Source organism: Eschscholzia californica, unplaced genomic scaffold (genome assembly GCF_041429995.1).
Source record: "Eschscholzia californica isolate CP2 unplaced genomic scaffold, dmEscCali1.0.p SCAF_1, whole genome shotgun sequence".
NCBI classification, from domain to species: domain Eukaryota; kingdom Viridiplantae; phylum Streptophyta; class Magnoliopsida; order Ranunculales; family Papaveraceae; genus Eschscholzia; species Eschscholzia californica.
In genome coordinates this window covers 74484816-74500222 of record NW_028238198.1, presented here as the reverse complement: position 1 = coordinate 74500222, position 15407 = coordinate 74484816, and the positions used below count along the sequence as shown (strand labels likewise).

The 15407-nt window shown below is 33.0% G+C and overlaps 1 long non-coding RNA gene across 1 annotated transcript; it reads left to right on the top strand.

Moving 5' to 3' along the window:
* The first annotated feature begins 8556 nt into the window (after positions 1-8556).
* LOC147569086 (uncharacterized) lies at positions 8557-10671 on the top strand. The gene is made up of 3 exons (XR_015231192.1): positions 8557-8674; positions 9316-9383; positions 10450-10671. It is a non-coding gene; the product is annotated as an uncharacterized LOC147569086 (long non-coding RNA).
* The last annotated feature ends 4736 nt before the right edge of the window (positions 10672-15407 follow it).

The following is a 15407-nucleotide window of genomic DNA, read 5'->3' as shown; positions in this document are numbered from 1 at the left end:
ATTAAATTTTCTAGCTTTCTCTTGATTTGAAATTATTTGTGATTGTACACTGATTTTTCCAAAAATTCTACACAGAATAGTTTGTAGAGAAGTATAAATAAAGTCTGGAAGCTATATATGCCCACACTGAAAGCAAAACTTTTGACAAATTTATGTAGAAATGTGGCACCTAATATGGGGTGCCTATAGAACTCCCATTCAATTTGAGATTTAATGAAGTTCTGCAAAGCCTATTTTCATCAAGAAAAAAATATACAAAAACCTAATCTGTCTTATAAGCTGACGAAGTTGAGATGGTTTATATTTAGACCATCTGAGTGAAAATATGTCCATGCGAGTGAAACTCAGTTTGTTTAAAATAAAACGAGTGCTTGATTCATTTCAGCTAATTTGATTTAACATTCAGAATATTTTATTCATTTTCCTTGTAAAAAATTTGTAGGGCTTTTTCCACCCATGCAACTGGTCACTCTTGATATGGTAGGATGCTAGTTGTTTTAGCTATGGCCAGTGGCATGGCTGAAAAAGGGGTACAAAATTTTTTCATTCCTTTGGGTTACCCCATATTTTTTCTTTTTGAAACCCTTTCCATTCATAAGTGATTAAATCATTGGTTTACATGGCAAAAGTAATTCCTCTCTGTCCAGCGACATGAGAGTTAGATAAGTAAATTCTAAGAACTTCGAATGTAAAGTACCTCATGAGGTGAGAGAACTTAGACTAGACTCTCACGAAAAAGATAGAAAAAGATGAAAGGATCCTAAAGAGGATTACACCATATTTTGATAAAAATAAACATATTAATTAATTATGTGTTGGCTGCTTTGGGCTCCATTTGGACAAGGCCCCCAAATAACATTCGTTTATAGGCACTATTAAAAAACAATTAGAGTTAATTCCTATATGGCCCCCTATTTTGTGACCAGCTTTCTTTATGGCCCCCTATTTTCTTTAAATTCAAATTTGGCCCCCTATTTTCATGTAAATGCCATAACTACCCTTCCCATTAATATAATTTAAAATAAATTTAGTTAAGAAATATCCTCTCTCCACCCTCACTTCCACCCTCACATCCCCCCTCCACTTACACATGTCTCTCCTCCCACCTCATCTCTCTCCACCACGTCACCTCTTTCCTTTCTCCGACGAAGGTCGCCCAACCGGAAAATTTTCCCGGCCCGGCGACCTTTTAACATTTATTTTAAAACTCTCCTCTTTCTCCCTCTCTTATATAAAAAAAAAAAAAAAACTCCATCCTCTGTCTCTCTCTAAATATTCCGGCAAAGGGGGAACCCCCCTTCGCCGGAATATTTAGAGAGAAAGAGATGGGAGTTTTTTCTTTTTTTTTTTTTTTTTTAGAGAGAGAGAGGAGAGGAGAGAGAGAGAAAGAGGAGAGTTTTAAAATTTTTTTTTTTTATGTTGAAGTGAGTTTTTTTTCTTTTTTTCTTTTTTTTAGAGAGAGAAAGAGGAGAGTTTAAATAAAAAAAAATATTTCCTTTTTTTTTTAGTTATGAGAGAGAGAGATGAGGAAAGAGGGAAATGGAAGTGAGGTGGAGAGAAATATTTCCTAACTAAATTTATTTTAAAATTATATTAATGGGAGGGGTAGTTATGACATTTACATGAAAATAGGGGGCCAAATTTAGGTTTACAGAAAATAGGAGGCCATAAAGGAAGTTGGTCACAAAGTAGGGGGCCATATAGAAATTAACTCAAACAATTATTGAAGGAACTGCTGCTTAATATATTGGGCTGGGAATTCAAACAAGTACTGCGGCTACTGCCTAAGAAATTGAGAACGAAACACAGTGCCAATGCCCAGTAACCGAATTGCAATTGAGAAGTAATACTCACCTAAAAGGCAAACTCAAATTATTTGTTCAACCTAAAACCTAAGGCAAAACCCAATTTTCTTATATTAAACTATACTCTCTCTCCCTGAGACTTACGGTAATCTCTCACATATTAGTTTTGGAAAAATGAGTGAGGGATCCAATTTTTTTTTGAAGAGAAGGCGTGCAGACCATTTTCGGTCATAAATGAGTTTCCAGTCTAAATGTCAGGACAACTCATTGTTTCCTGGTTTTCTTTTTTTTTGTCTCCCCCTCTTGCCCTTGGTTTGAAAATTCGAAATTTGGAACCAAATTTGGGATCCCGGCTAAGTCTCTTCTCGTTTTCTTTCTCTCTCTAAAACCTCAGAAAATCATGGATGTTAATTATCTTCTTCCTCTCTCTCTATACATAATCTTCCTCTCTCTCTCTATACACTAATCTTCCTCTCTCCCTCTAAATTTTTTTTTGAAATTTCTTCCTCTATCTCTCTAAACTAATATTCCGAAGTTGATTATCTTCATCCTCTCTCTCTTTCTAAAAGTTTATCAACTTCTAATATCTCTCTCTAAAAAGTTTTCTGTAAATTATTCTGAAATCGATTATATTCTTGTACTGGAAATTTTTTTGAAAGGTTATCGACTTCTCATATAAAAAGAATAAAAATAGGAAATGTGGAAATCTTTTGAAAAATCTACCAACATATAAGGCAAGAATGTTTGAGAAAAATAAAGTAGTAAGATTGGAGAGAGAAAATATGTTTAAACAGAAATAAAATAAAAATAAAAATAGGAAATACGAAAAAGAAATAAAATTTAGAGAGAGGGAAAATAGGAAAAATCTAGAGAGAAATTCGTAAAGTGTTTATTACATAACGAAATGTGCAGTACATAAAACAATTACCAGTACAAAAATGTGTAGTACATAACCAAATGGCCAGTGCACAGAACAATTTCCAGGAAACAAGAAAATTTCCAGTACAAAAATGTCTAGTATATTAACCTAATGGCCAGTGCACAGAACAATTTCCTGGAAACAAGAAAATTTTCAGTACAAAAATGGCTAGTAAACAGAACAATTTTCAGGAAACAAAACAATTTCCTTGAAAGAAGAAAATTTCCAATACAAAAATGGCTAGTAAACAGAACAATCTTTAGGAAACAGAACAATCTTCTGGAAACAAGAAAATTTTCAATACAAAAATGTCTAGTACCTAACCAAATGACTAGTAAACAGAACAATTTCCAGGAAACAAGAAAATTTCCAGTAGAAAAATGTGTAGTACATAACCAAATGGCCAGTACACAGAATAATTCCGGTACGCAAGTAAATTCCCAGTACAAAAGTGATTAGTACATAACCAAGAAAAATCGAAATTGGTTAAAATTTGAGAGAAATTAGGAATTAGTTAAATTAATAAATGTGGAAAGTTGGAGAGAAAAATTCGAAATGAGGAAAATTTAAATTTAAATGAAAAACTACCAAAAAAATGAGGAAAATTTAAATGTAAAGAGATAAGAAATAAATCTGGAATTGTTGAGATTGGGGAGAGATTTTTAAAGAGAAAAATTTGTTGAGATTGGAGAGAGAAATATGTGTGAGAGAAAATTAAAAAACAAAAGAAATAAATCTGGATCCCTAAATTAGAGAGAAAAATTAGGAACTGGTTATATAAATAATTTGGAAAGTTAGGAGAGAAAAATTCGAAATTGGTTAAAAGTTGGAAACAGAATAGGTTAAAATATGGAAAGAAAATAGGAATTGGAGAGAGAAAAAATTGAAATTGGTTTAAAGTTGGAGAGAAAATTTCAAAATTGGAGAGAAAATAGGAATTGGTTAAATAAATAAACGAATCTGGAAAGAGAATTAGAGAGAGAAAGTAAAAGAGTAGAGAGAGAAAGTAAAATTCTGAAATTTTCGCCCGGAAAATTTGAGTGGCAGCTTCCGTAAATTTGATGAAAAATCAAGGGGGTTACGGTACTTTCCAGTAGGGGTCTGACGCTTTGGACTGGGTTTATAATTTCAGGCATTGATTGACCGGCCACTTATTTTGGGCCCAACGTCCATTCCCTCATTCTTTTTCTCACCTTCTCAGAGATTTGTTCCGCTCTTTTTTATGTTATTTTTCTATTTATTAGCTTTTTTAATCGCTTTTTGTGAGAATTATTTTAAAATTTGATTTCATAGTTAAAATAGATTTCGCCACAGTACCATCTACTAGCTATATTATATGATTTTTGTCCTATAGTTACAACTTACAAGGTGTGTTCTCTGTTAAATCTTTTAATGTTATATTTTATGCAACAAATATGTAAAACTTGTTACGGTAACACTAGATTTTTTTTATTTATATGATATTAATTAAATCTATATAATTCGACTATCTAATAAGACAATAGTTATTTGTGTTTTTATTAACTTTTTTCTATTTTAGGTCTAAATTTTGTCATTGTATCTAAATTATTTTATTGATATTTAGTGTAGCAATGAAGCGTACTTACAAATCAGGACATCCTAAGAGAGAAAAAGAAAAAGAATGTAAATATTAGAAAAATCTCAAAATTATTTCCTTATTAAGTATTTTTACGACAACTACAAAACTCGAGAATAATTCCACTGAAGAACTCACAACTGCGATTGAAGAATCTAGTAGTGGAAATATGGTCGAATAGATTTGTCTGTGATAACGTTGGGCGTCACAATATAAATGAAGAACACAAAAAACGTAGCTATAATTGAAGAACATAGATACGAAAATGTTAGCGAAGAACTAAAGAAAGAGAACATTGATGAAGATATCGAGAACAATAATGTCAACGAAGAATTTAATAATACGACTAGTTGGAAAATAATTGATCAACCATTAAGGGATTTTTTAGTGGAAATTAACCTATTTAGTGTATAAAGGGCCTCAAATTTTATCTTGCTTTAGGCCCCCCAACTACTTGGGCCGACCCTGACAATACAAACTTAATTACTAACAGAATTACATTTTTTACAACAAATAAATAAATGAATTCTAGTTCTATGTAAACACATTTAGGATAAAAAAAACAAAAGTTGAAAACAATATTGAACTTCAATTCCATAAACATTAGCATAAGGACTATTTGGAAAATGAAAAAAACAAATGAAAAGCAGTGGCAAGGCTAGAAATTTTTGTGTGTAGGGGCACTTTTTAGTTGGATAATGCTACTCAGACTCCCAAAGTACAGACAAAGTCAAGAAAGTAGGCACTATTTGGTTAAAGATCTGTAAATCACTTTTATTTTGGTAAAGGTGAATAAAACCCACACTCTCAAAATGCTTACATTCTTGACTTTGTCTGTACTTTTGGAGTCTGAGTACCATTATCCTTTTTAGTTATAGTGAATGAAAGAATTCTATAATATACAAGCAAGGTAAGAATTAAAAAGCAAATTTTCCACAAAATTTTAGTTAGGATATCCCATGGTAATTTTGACTTATAACAAGCTATCTCTTTAATTTTTCCGCAAATATAGTTCGGAGATCTTTTTCTCAACTAGATTCCCGAATAATATTAAAATAGAAAACAAAACAGAGGGATTCCCAATTCTTGTAATAATTTAGAATGTCAAATGTATACCAAAGCTAGCTAGTTAAGACCTTTAAGGGATTCTCAATTCTTCGATTATCTCTTGTTTTTTGAGAGGGGTTGGGGCCGTTCCACTTCTTCTCCCACTACCGTGGTTGTACGCATCAATAAGAAATTTGTTCTATAAATTCTAATGTGTGGGTCGGCCAGGTGACATCTCATATCCTTCTTAAAGTTATTTAGTCATATAAATTCTAATGTGCGGGTAGGTGACATGTCATATCCTTCCCAAAATTATGTACTTTCAGACTTTAAGGGGGGTAGTGGTTGTGGACATTGGGGGACATGACTGTGTCCCCCAATGTCTGTGTTATTGGTTGGGGACATTTAAAATGTCCCCGAATGTCTGTGTTATTGGTTAGGGACATTTAAAATGTTTCTGAATGTCCGTGTTATTCGTTTGAGACATTTCAAATGTCCTGAAATGTCTGTGTTATTCGTTTTTGACACGAAGTTATGGACATTTCAAGACAAATTGGTTTTGTGGACAATTAGAGACATTTTAGTGTAAATTTGGAGAGCTTTTGGAGAGAAAATGTCTCTCAAAATATGGAAGACATTTGTGGACATTTCAGTAAGGAATATTATAAAATAATTACTATTATTATAATACTTTATTATAGTAATATTGATATTATTATCATATTATTATATTATACTATTATACTATTATTATATTATTATAATATTATCTTATTATTATATTACTATATTAATAATAATACAATAATATAGTAATATAATAAAATTATTTCATATATATAAAATAATAAATATTTACCAATTGTCCATCAATGTCAACAAATATATCTAAGGATGTCCGCGAAAGTCGAAAAATATATTTTCGAAATAGTGGTACAAATATATTATTTCATATAATTAGACGATAATGATAATATTAAAATAATAAATGTCCCCAAATTGTCCATCAATGTCCACAGATATCCACAAATGTTTACAAAAGTCAAAAAATATATTTTCGAAATAGTGGTACAAATATATTATTTCATATAATTAGACGATAATGATAATATTAAAATAATAAATGTCCACAATTGTCCACCAATGTCCACAGATATCTACAAATGTCTACAAAAGTTAAAAAATATATTTTCGAAATAGTGCTACAAATATATTATTTCATATAATTAGACGATAATGATAATATTAAAATAATAAATATCCACAAATTGTCCATCAAATGTCCACAGATATCCACAAATGTCTACAAAAGTAAAAAAAATATATTTTCGAAATAGTGATACAAATATATTATTTCATATGATTAGACGATAATGATAATATTAAAATAATAAATGTGTACTAATTGTCACTAATGATGAGATAATAATAATAATAATAATAATAATAATAATAATAATAATAATAATAATAATAAAGTAACAACAATAATATCTTCTACACATTTTGTCCATGGATTCAATATGTTGAAATGTCTCCAAAACATTTTGTCCATGAACCAAATGTCTTGAAATGTCCATAAAGACATTTTGTCTATGAATCAAATGTCTTAAAATGTCCACAAAGACATTTTGTCTACAGACAAATGTCTCTAAATGTCTTAAAACATCTTGAAATGTCTACGAGACATTTTGTTCACGAATGTCCTTCTAAATCCCTATCCACTTCCCCCCCCCCCCCCCCCTAAGTTTTGTGGGGCTCTTATGCAGTTTCACAGAGTCAATATATGCTTCTTTTGTTATTCTCACAAATTTTCCTTTTTGTTGAAATTGTTATTCTCACAGATGGAATTTCGTTATTGGTAGCTGCTTCTTAAAATTAATCACAACTCGCTTTGTATCTATAATCCAAATTATTATGTTTAAAACAGATTGTGAGTATTTTGGTTTAAATTTCCAATTAATACGAATAACATTAAAAAAATATATAATTATAAGTTGGAGAACATAAGATAATTTGATTGAACCGAGACGAGTGATCTCTTTCTGCAAGACATTAACTCGCCTTGTTTATTTTACCAACAATATAGACAAAACGTCTTGGAAAGAATTCCCTTTTTGGATCGGAGGTACTTGAATTTGAAAATCTTTCCAACGTTAATAAGTATTAAAGAACTTTAGAATGTTTTAAACTCTGTTAATTCAAAATAAATTTTATGCCTGGTTTCATGGTTTTTTTATAGGTGAGGGGTGAATGTTAGAAAGTAACCACGTTTAGAAGGAACAATCATAATTTTTGAAGAGAGGAAGTACCAATCTAAGGATTTAATCTGGTGCGGGAGATTGTGATCATCATAGTTGATCACAAGGGACAAAACATTTCAAATCATTACACCCAAATTTCAATCACAAAATCACCGTAAACACTCATTCTTTTAATAATCCTTTTTTTCATAAAATGATTGTTTTGATTTTTTTTTTTTGTCCTTTTCAAAATTAGTTTTTTCGTCAAAATTTTGTTTTTTCATAAGACCATTTTTCCATAAACCTATGAGCTTTTTTCAGAAATTCGTTTTATTTTCAAATGACCGTGTTTTTCCATAAATCATTCTTTTTGAAAACGTTTCTTCCATATTTTTAAATCATTATTTTTAGAAATATGACTACGATCTGTGATATTCATTATAATGACATTGTTACGTTGAAGATGTGATAACCACCATAGTCACGTAATTTAATAATTAGATAGTAAGCTTTTGCTTGGTCACCAAATGCTATAGATTCATGAATCATTGGGTTCATGTAACATCCCATGTTTCAAGGTTAGTTGAAGGACTATTTGACATTTGAGTCAAGTCAAAAGAGGGGCTAAATCAGCAAAGAGAACAATTTAGGGGGTATTTTGTAATGTAGACTGAACTCAGGGGACTTAAAAAGAACTAAGTAATTTTGCCCACCTTATATTGCGACATGTGGCATGGGCTTAAATGAATCCCAACCATTTTGTGCATGCAGCCGGGGGAGAGACGGGGGGGGGGGGGGGGGGGGGGGGGGGGGGGGGGAAGGGGGGGGGGGGGGAGAATTTATAATTATTTTATATTAAATGTGGAGCCCACTTCTCATTTATACTCAAAACCCACCCTCCCTTTTATAACTCATTCTTTATCAAGTAAGGTCACTTATTTCATTTCAATTTGGAAACACACATGGAGCCGAGAGATGAGAGAAAATGGGTGGTTTAATGGTCGAACTTTTGTCGTCGATTTCTTCGCGAATATTAGTCGAAATTTCATGAAACTTCTTCCAGGTAATCCCACTCGACTTATTCTACATATCTATCCGTTCAGAATTTTCAATTTCGTCCAAATTTAATGGTTATTGGATGGTTTTTTCGATAACTGTACAGTTGGACTAATTTCATTTGGGATCGAAATTTGGAGCTATTTAGATGATTATTATTCGATTTCTTCTAATGGTTTATGTTCAGGATCATGTTTAGAATGTTATGAACTATTTTGGGGTGACCATATATAGACGGGGTGCTGCCGAATTATTTTACGGCTCGAATTTCATATTTGGAATAGTTTGGAAATGAATTGGAATAGAGATAGTTACCCGAATTTTATCATATTTCATATAAATGGACAATTTCAGTTATAGTTTTATACTATGGGGTTCATTATATGATTTGTCAGCTTATGGAGACTCTAAAATGAGAAATATTATGTATGAGAAGTTGGTTGATTGGTTCGTAGGCATTTTCGATATTAAGGAGACATAGGTGCGAATTTAGAGATCGATTCGATAGATAATTGAAGTCTTCCGAAGTTAGCGAATTTGCTTTTAAGTTTTCATGGTTTTGTTTTAATGATTCTTTTTATTTACGAAGGTTCTTAGTATAAGAACATAATGTTTCTTTTCGGTTTTGGTTATTCTTCCTTATCCCAGAGTATGCGAATGAGGAGGAACTTGGTCGTCTGGTAGGCGGGGGGGTCTTTGGTGATGCAAGGACTGAGGTAGGGGTTCTGAATCATTTATCCAGCATGGTTTTATAGATAATGAAATATGCTAGATTCTATAGTTATATATGCGCCATTATAACTAGAGTTTAGGTAGCATGAAACTTGATTTATGTGATGAACTGAAATATGCTTGAAATGTTTTGATGCGATATGAGAAATATTTTCGAACTGATTTTACGATAATTGTGAACTACTGGGATTTTCTTGTATGTACCCGACTGCGGATTATGTCAACCTATGGGCACGTAGCCATTGAGGGTAGGATGACATGTGGACACGGTTGTGATCCGTGTGAGACCGGTGAGGTGGGCGACACTAGTCATGAGACCTCTGGGAGTAGAGTGCTTCACTTGCTGGCCATTGGTGCTCGTGCCTCCAGTTCGAGGCTCAGGGACGTACTCCTGACCGCTCGTCTGGGAGGTGACATTGATTGGGTATCCCTCTGCTTTGTGGCGATATGACTCTTGGTTGTTCCACTTCCGTGTTTGATAAGATAATGAATCGAATATGAATATTGGTTTTGATATATGAATGAAACTGATTTTGAAAGATCGCATTAGATGCATGACAGGGTACCGAAGAGAATGAGGTTCAGGTCCTTCCATGGGTATTGGGGGACGGCTCTCTTATTCGAACTCGGTGATCAAAAACGTATTTAGATACTTAAGGTATATATGTATCATGAGGTAAACTCTTCAATGATTGCGGAGTCCCTTAGTGGGAGAGGGACTTACCGGCTAGGGGTAAGTCTCTTTCTCGAGGAGACGTAGTGCATTAGCTAGTGCCATAAATGGGCTGGTATCTATCTAACGCACTCTAGGTTCTCCTGAGGTACTCTCCTCTTATTGGGAGCGCACCATGGGTGGGCAGCTAATCACTGCTATTGCTTGCTAGATTAAGGAAAATGGTTTTGTATATAGTATATACTGTAACTGGTTTGATAACTCGTTTTGTCATGATGTTTACAACTTATTAAATTAACTTTTGAAAACGTGATGGGTTTTGGATTCGTCTTCTACCAGAATAACTCGTGTCGGTGAGTATTCTGACCCCCTACCAGTTGTCAGTGTGCAGGTTCTTGATTGTAGCCTCGAGGCGGAGTGTGTATTCCAGCCAGTGATCTTGTCTGACGAGGCTAGCAGGGTTATGTCGTTGTCTTTGGTTTTGTTTATTGGCTTCTCATTATTTTAAAGTTATGTATTTATTGCAGAAAATCAAACTTTAATATGTATATACGTAACACTTAGAGTTGTTTATAAGTTGTATCGGCGTTTTATGAGGCGTTTGTATTTTTGTGGTTCGGGTTTCGACCCGAAACTGAGTTGAGTTTGTTTAGCTTCCGCTTTATAGTTTATTCTTGTATATGCGAATGTATGGTTTGCATGACAGGTTTACAGGTGCGACCGGTTCGATTTACAGAGGAGACTCTGTCGGATTTTTGTCTCGTCTGTGAGTTGCCGGGGCGTGGTCGTGTCTATTTTAGGACACGGGGCGTCACAGTTCATGATTCCACAGGACATAAAAGTTTTACTTGCATGCAAATAATGATCATTCGGTAGAGAATGACACATTAAAGCGTGGTTACATATTATCAATTACTTTTTTATGTATTACATTTATTTCGGTGTTAAACAAGTTAGATTAGCAAATCTTTTATAGTCTACGTTTTATTGGTCTAGTGGTTGGGCACCCTTTCCGCAGTCTGGAGATCTTAGGTTCGATCTCATGGAAGTGAAAATCCAAAATTTGCTTAATTTTAGAACAAGTTATGAATGCCACACTTAAATGTTTCCTCTCGTATACCCCCCAAAAAATTGACACACACTAATAACAGTGTTCTTAGTAAGTAGATATATTACTTTAGTTTAGTTTCTTTTTGTTGTTTTTAGTACTATTGATCTAATATGCAACAAATCAGGAAGTTGTCCTAATCTTCTTTGTGAACGAATGTGTTTATTTGGCTCTAATAATATGTGTTTAATCTCTATTAATTTTCGAAGAAAAGCAATAATGACTTCTTTTTGTGATATATACTTTCTACAAGAATTATTAAATTTTCTAGCTTTTTCATTATTTGAAATTCTTTGTGATTGTATACTGATTTCTCAAAAAATTCAACATAATAGTTTGGAGAGTTTAGGACACGTATGCCAAATCTATAAAAAAATAGAATTTTTGGGCTTATAGTCCAAAAAACGAGTCCTAATAGTAGATATAATCCTCTCTAATCCTATAAAGGGTTTTAAAACCAAAAAAATAATATAAATGGAGATCTAGTCCATTTGGTTTCATCTAGAGAGAAAACACAAATCTCTAGAATAAATATTATTTCATAATCCCTAATCTAACCTTTCCATATTTTATAACTGATTTATCTTCGAAATCTATGCATATCTTTTTCCATATTTATCTCCCATATTTCTCTCCAATCATGTTTCTATTCAAGGTAAGGATATCTTCATTATTATCTCCCATATTTCTCTCCAATCATGTTTCTATTCAAAGTAAGGATATCTTCATCATTTTCAGTAACGGAAACTTTTTATTTGATCTCTCTAAAACCGATTTAGTTGACAAACCTCCATTAAACTCAGAAAATCTTCTTCTTCTACATTATATTGCTGTCCAAATTCATCATTTATCAGGTTTATTACTTTCGAAATCTTTATAAACACCATTGTTAATATCTAATAATTCTTCTTATAACTAAAACTCTAATTATTTCGCTCTATTATAAAACGTATCAGATTTATGATACATATCTATAAGATCTGTTTACTAAATCATTAACTTCGAATGTATGATGTTTATTTTCTCTCTCTAAAATTTTCATAACTGTTTAAGATCTTTATGTTTATTCCTTATTCAATGATTCATAACTAAAACCCTAAAATTTTCATAACTGTTTAAGATCTTTATGTTTATTCCTTATTCAATGATTCCTTCAAAGTTAGTATGTTATGTTTGCATCCAGTGATAATATCATATTTCTTTAGATCTATGTTTAATCTTCTGTTGTTTGTGATATTTCGTGAGATCAGATTATCAATCATCAATCGAATGTTTGATGTTTATTTTCTTTCTCTCTCTTAAAATTTCATTTATGTTTTTGATCTTGATGTTTAATCCTTCAACTCGAGTTTGACATTATTGCAATCAATCATCATAGCAGATATCTTTAGATTTGTAGTTTAAGCTTAATGATATTCTCATTTTTTTCTTTAGATCTGGTTTTCAATCCGTACGGATTTATGAAACATTTGTTCTTCCGTAGGTTACTCATAACAGAATTTACAGTACATGTACTTTATCCTAAATTACCACAGTTTATAGTAAATTATGGGTAATTTATAGAACATTACCCGTGCTTTAACACCAAAACAGTACTCATTTCATTAGTAGAAATACTTCGCTTTATTATCAAATCTCGTGTACTTTGCAATAAAGTATATATAATTTACGTATATCTTCATGTTCTTACCATTATGTATATAATTTACGTATAAGTGCACATAAATTGTGTATTATTTATTTACCATTACATGTAGTTTTTCACCCAAAACAGTAGCCTTGATAAGTTTACCAAACTACTCAAAACCTTCAAATGTTTTCAAAATTTGACAAACATTATATATAATTTAGGGTTATTTCCCTAATGGCCCCCAACTTTGTGACCAGCTTCCCGCCTGGCCCCCTACTTTACGAGAAATACCCATATGGCCCCCTTCCGTTATAACACCGTTACTCTATCTCTTCACAATCTTTTCTCTCTCCTCCAGCATGTTTTCTCTCTCTGCCACCTCGTTAAAACAAGCCACATCATCTTCTCACTGACAGGGTCGCCGGCCGGCCAAATTCCGGCCGGCGACCTTCAAACTTTTTTTTTTTCTCTCTCTTCTCTCTCTCTAAAAAAAAATTTTTTTTTTTTTTTAGATTCTCTCCTCTCTCTCTCTCTCTAAACTCCGGCGAAGGGGGTTTCCCTTCGCCGGAGTAGGTCGAAATCGACCTTGAACAGATCTGTTCAAGGTCACGAACTGACCTTGAACAGAGCTGTTCAAGGTCACGAACTGAGCTGTTCAAGGTCACGAACAGACCTTGAACAGATCTGTTCAAGGTCGATTTCGACCTACTCCGGCGAAGGGAAACCCCCTTCGCCGGAGTTTAGAGAGAGAGAGAGGAGAGAATCTTAAAAAATTTTTTTTTTTTTTTTAAAGAGAGAGAGAAAAAAAAAAAAGTTTGAAGGCCTGTCGGTGAAGACGATGATGTGGCTTGTTTTAACGAGGTGGCAGAGAGAGAAAACATGCTAAAGGAGAGAGAAAACATGCTGGAGGAGAGAGAAAAGATTGTGAAGAGAGAGAGTAACGGTGTTATAACGGAAGGGGGCCATATGGGTCTGTTCATCACGAACAGACCAGATCAGGGTCTGTTCGTGATGAACAGACCTAGCTCCGGCGAAGGTTTCCCTTCGCCGGAGTTTAGAGAGAGAGAGGTGAGAGAATTTTTGAAAAAAAAAAAATTTTTTTTTTTAGAGAGAGAGAAAAAAAAAAAGTTTGAAGGTCGCCGACCGAAAATTTGGCCGGTCGGCGACCCTGTCGGTGAAGACGATGATGTGGCTGGTTTAACGAGGTGGCAGAGAGAGAAAACATGTTGGAGGAGAGAGAAAAGAAATGGAAGGGAGAGAGTAACGGTGTTATAACGGAAGGGGGCCATATGGGTATTTCTTGTAAAGTAGGGGGCCAGGCAGGAAGCTGGTCACAAAGTTGGGGGCCATTAGGGAAATAACCCTATAATTTACGAAACTGTATGTAGTATAATACAATATATGATTATTTTTTCTTTAATGTATGTGTATTTATGTGTGTAGATTTGATATACCAGATGAAATTTCAAAGAGAATCATCAAATCAAAGTGAGTCAACGAAACTAATGGAGAATACATGGATGGACACCATTTTTGAACCAAAGAAGATTTTGTACTTTTTTTTGTAACAGAATGTAAAGGATGTGTAATGTTAAAGAAATTATGTGTAATTTATTGAACAAGACCCACATACATTTGATAAATTATGTTGTATACTTGACAAATGATGGTTTCCTCGTCATAAATAATACATAATTTACGTATTTGTTTCATAATTTGTATTCTATGTGTATTTATGTATGAGTAAAAACGAAAACATATGTTGCTTTAACGTTCCCAGAAAAATATACTATTTTCAAAACTGAAAGTTAATTAAGTGAGAGAAAGTGATATATATGTTTTGTATATTAACCCCCAAATCACGCTAAATTGATCCTAGAAAATTTACTATTTCCAAATCTGAAAGTTAAGTGAGAGAAAATTGATTTGAATCGAAAAAAATTTACATAGTAAGAGAGAGAAAATTGATTTGGTTACGATTTTTGTTTTGAATTGATTTGGAAATAGATTTGCTTTCCAAAACGGTTAGAAGATAGAGAAAAATCAATTTCAGATTTATATGTTAGTTGCTTTAAATCCCCCTAAATCACGCCCACATTAGAAACATTCCAAATTCACCCTGGAAAATTAAAAATCCCGTGATTTTTGTAGGAGGGACATGGACGGTAGTTCTCCCATAAAGAATGGGTTATTATGTCCATAATGTAAAAGGACTAAATGTGGCGCCCCGTGTTCCGAATCACGGTTTGCCCGGCAGTTTATAAAAGAAACTCGGTCTAATACTAACTCAAACCAGTTTCAAATATAAACCCAAGCCAAAACTCTCATCACGGGTTACAAATCAAGAACAAACACAGCGGAAGATCAAATATAGTTTAAACCTTTTGAAAATATGCTCGGAAAATATGTAATCCAAAATAATTTTCATAAAGAGGAAACAACTTGAATTCATGTTTATGAATAGTTCACAGAAGAGACTGAATTTGGACAGAATCTCCTCTATAAATTGAACATATCAAACCTGAAAAACCTGTCAAACATTCATACATATCTCACAAACTTCTAAGTAACAATAGCATCAAATAAAAAAAGTGATA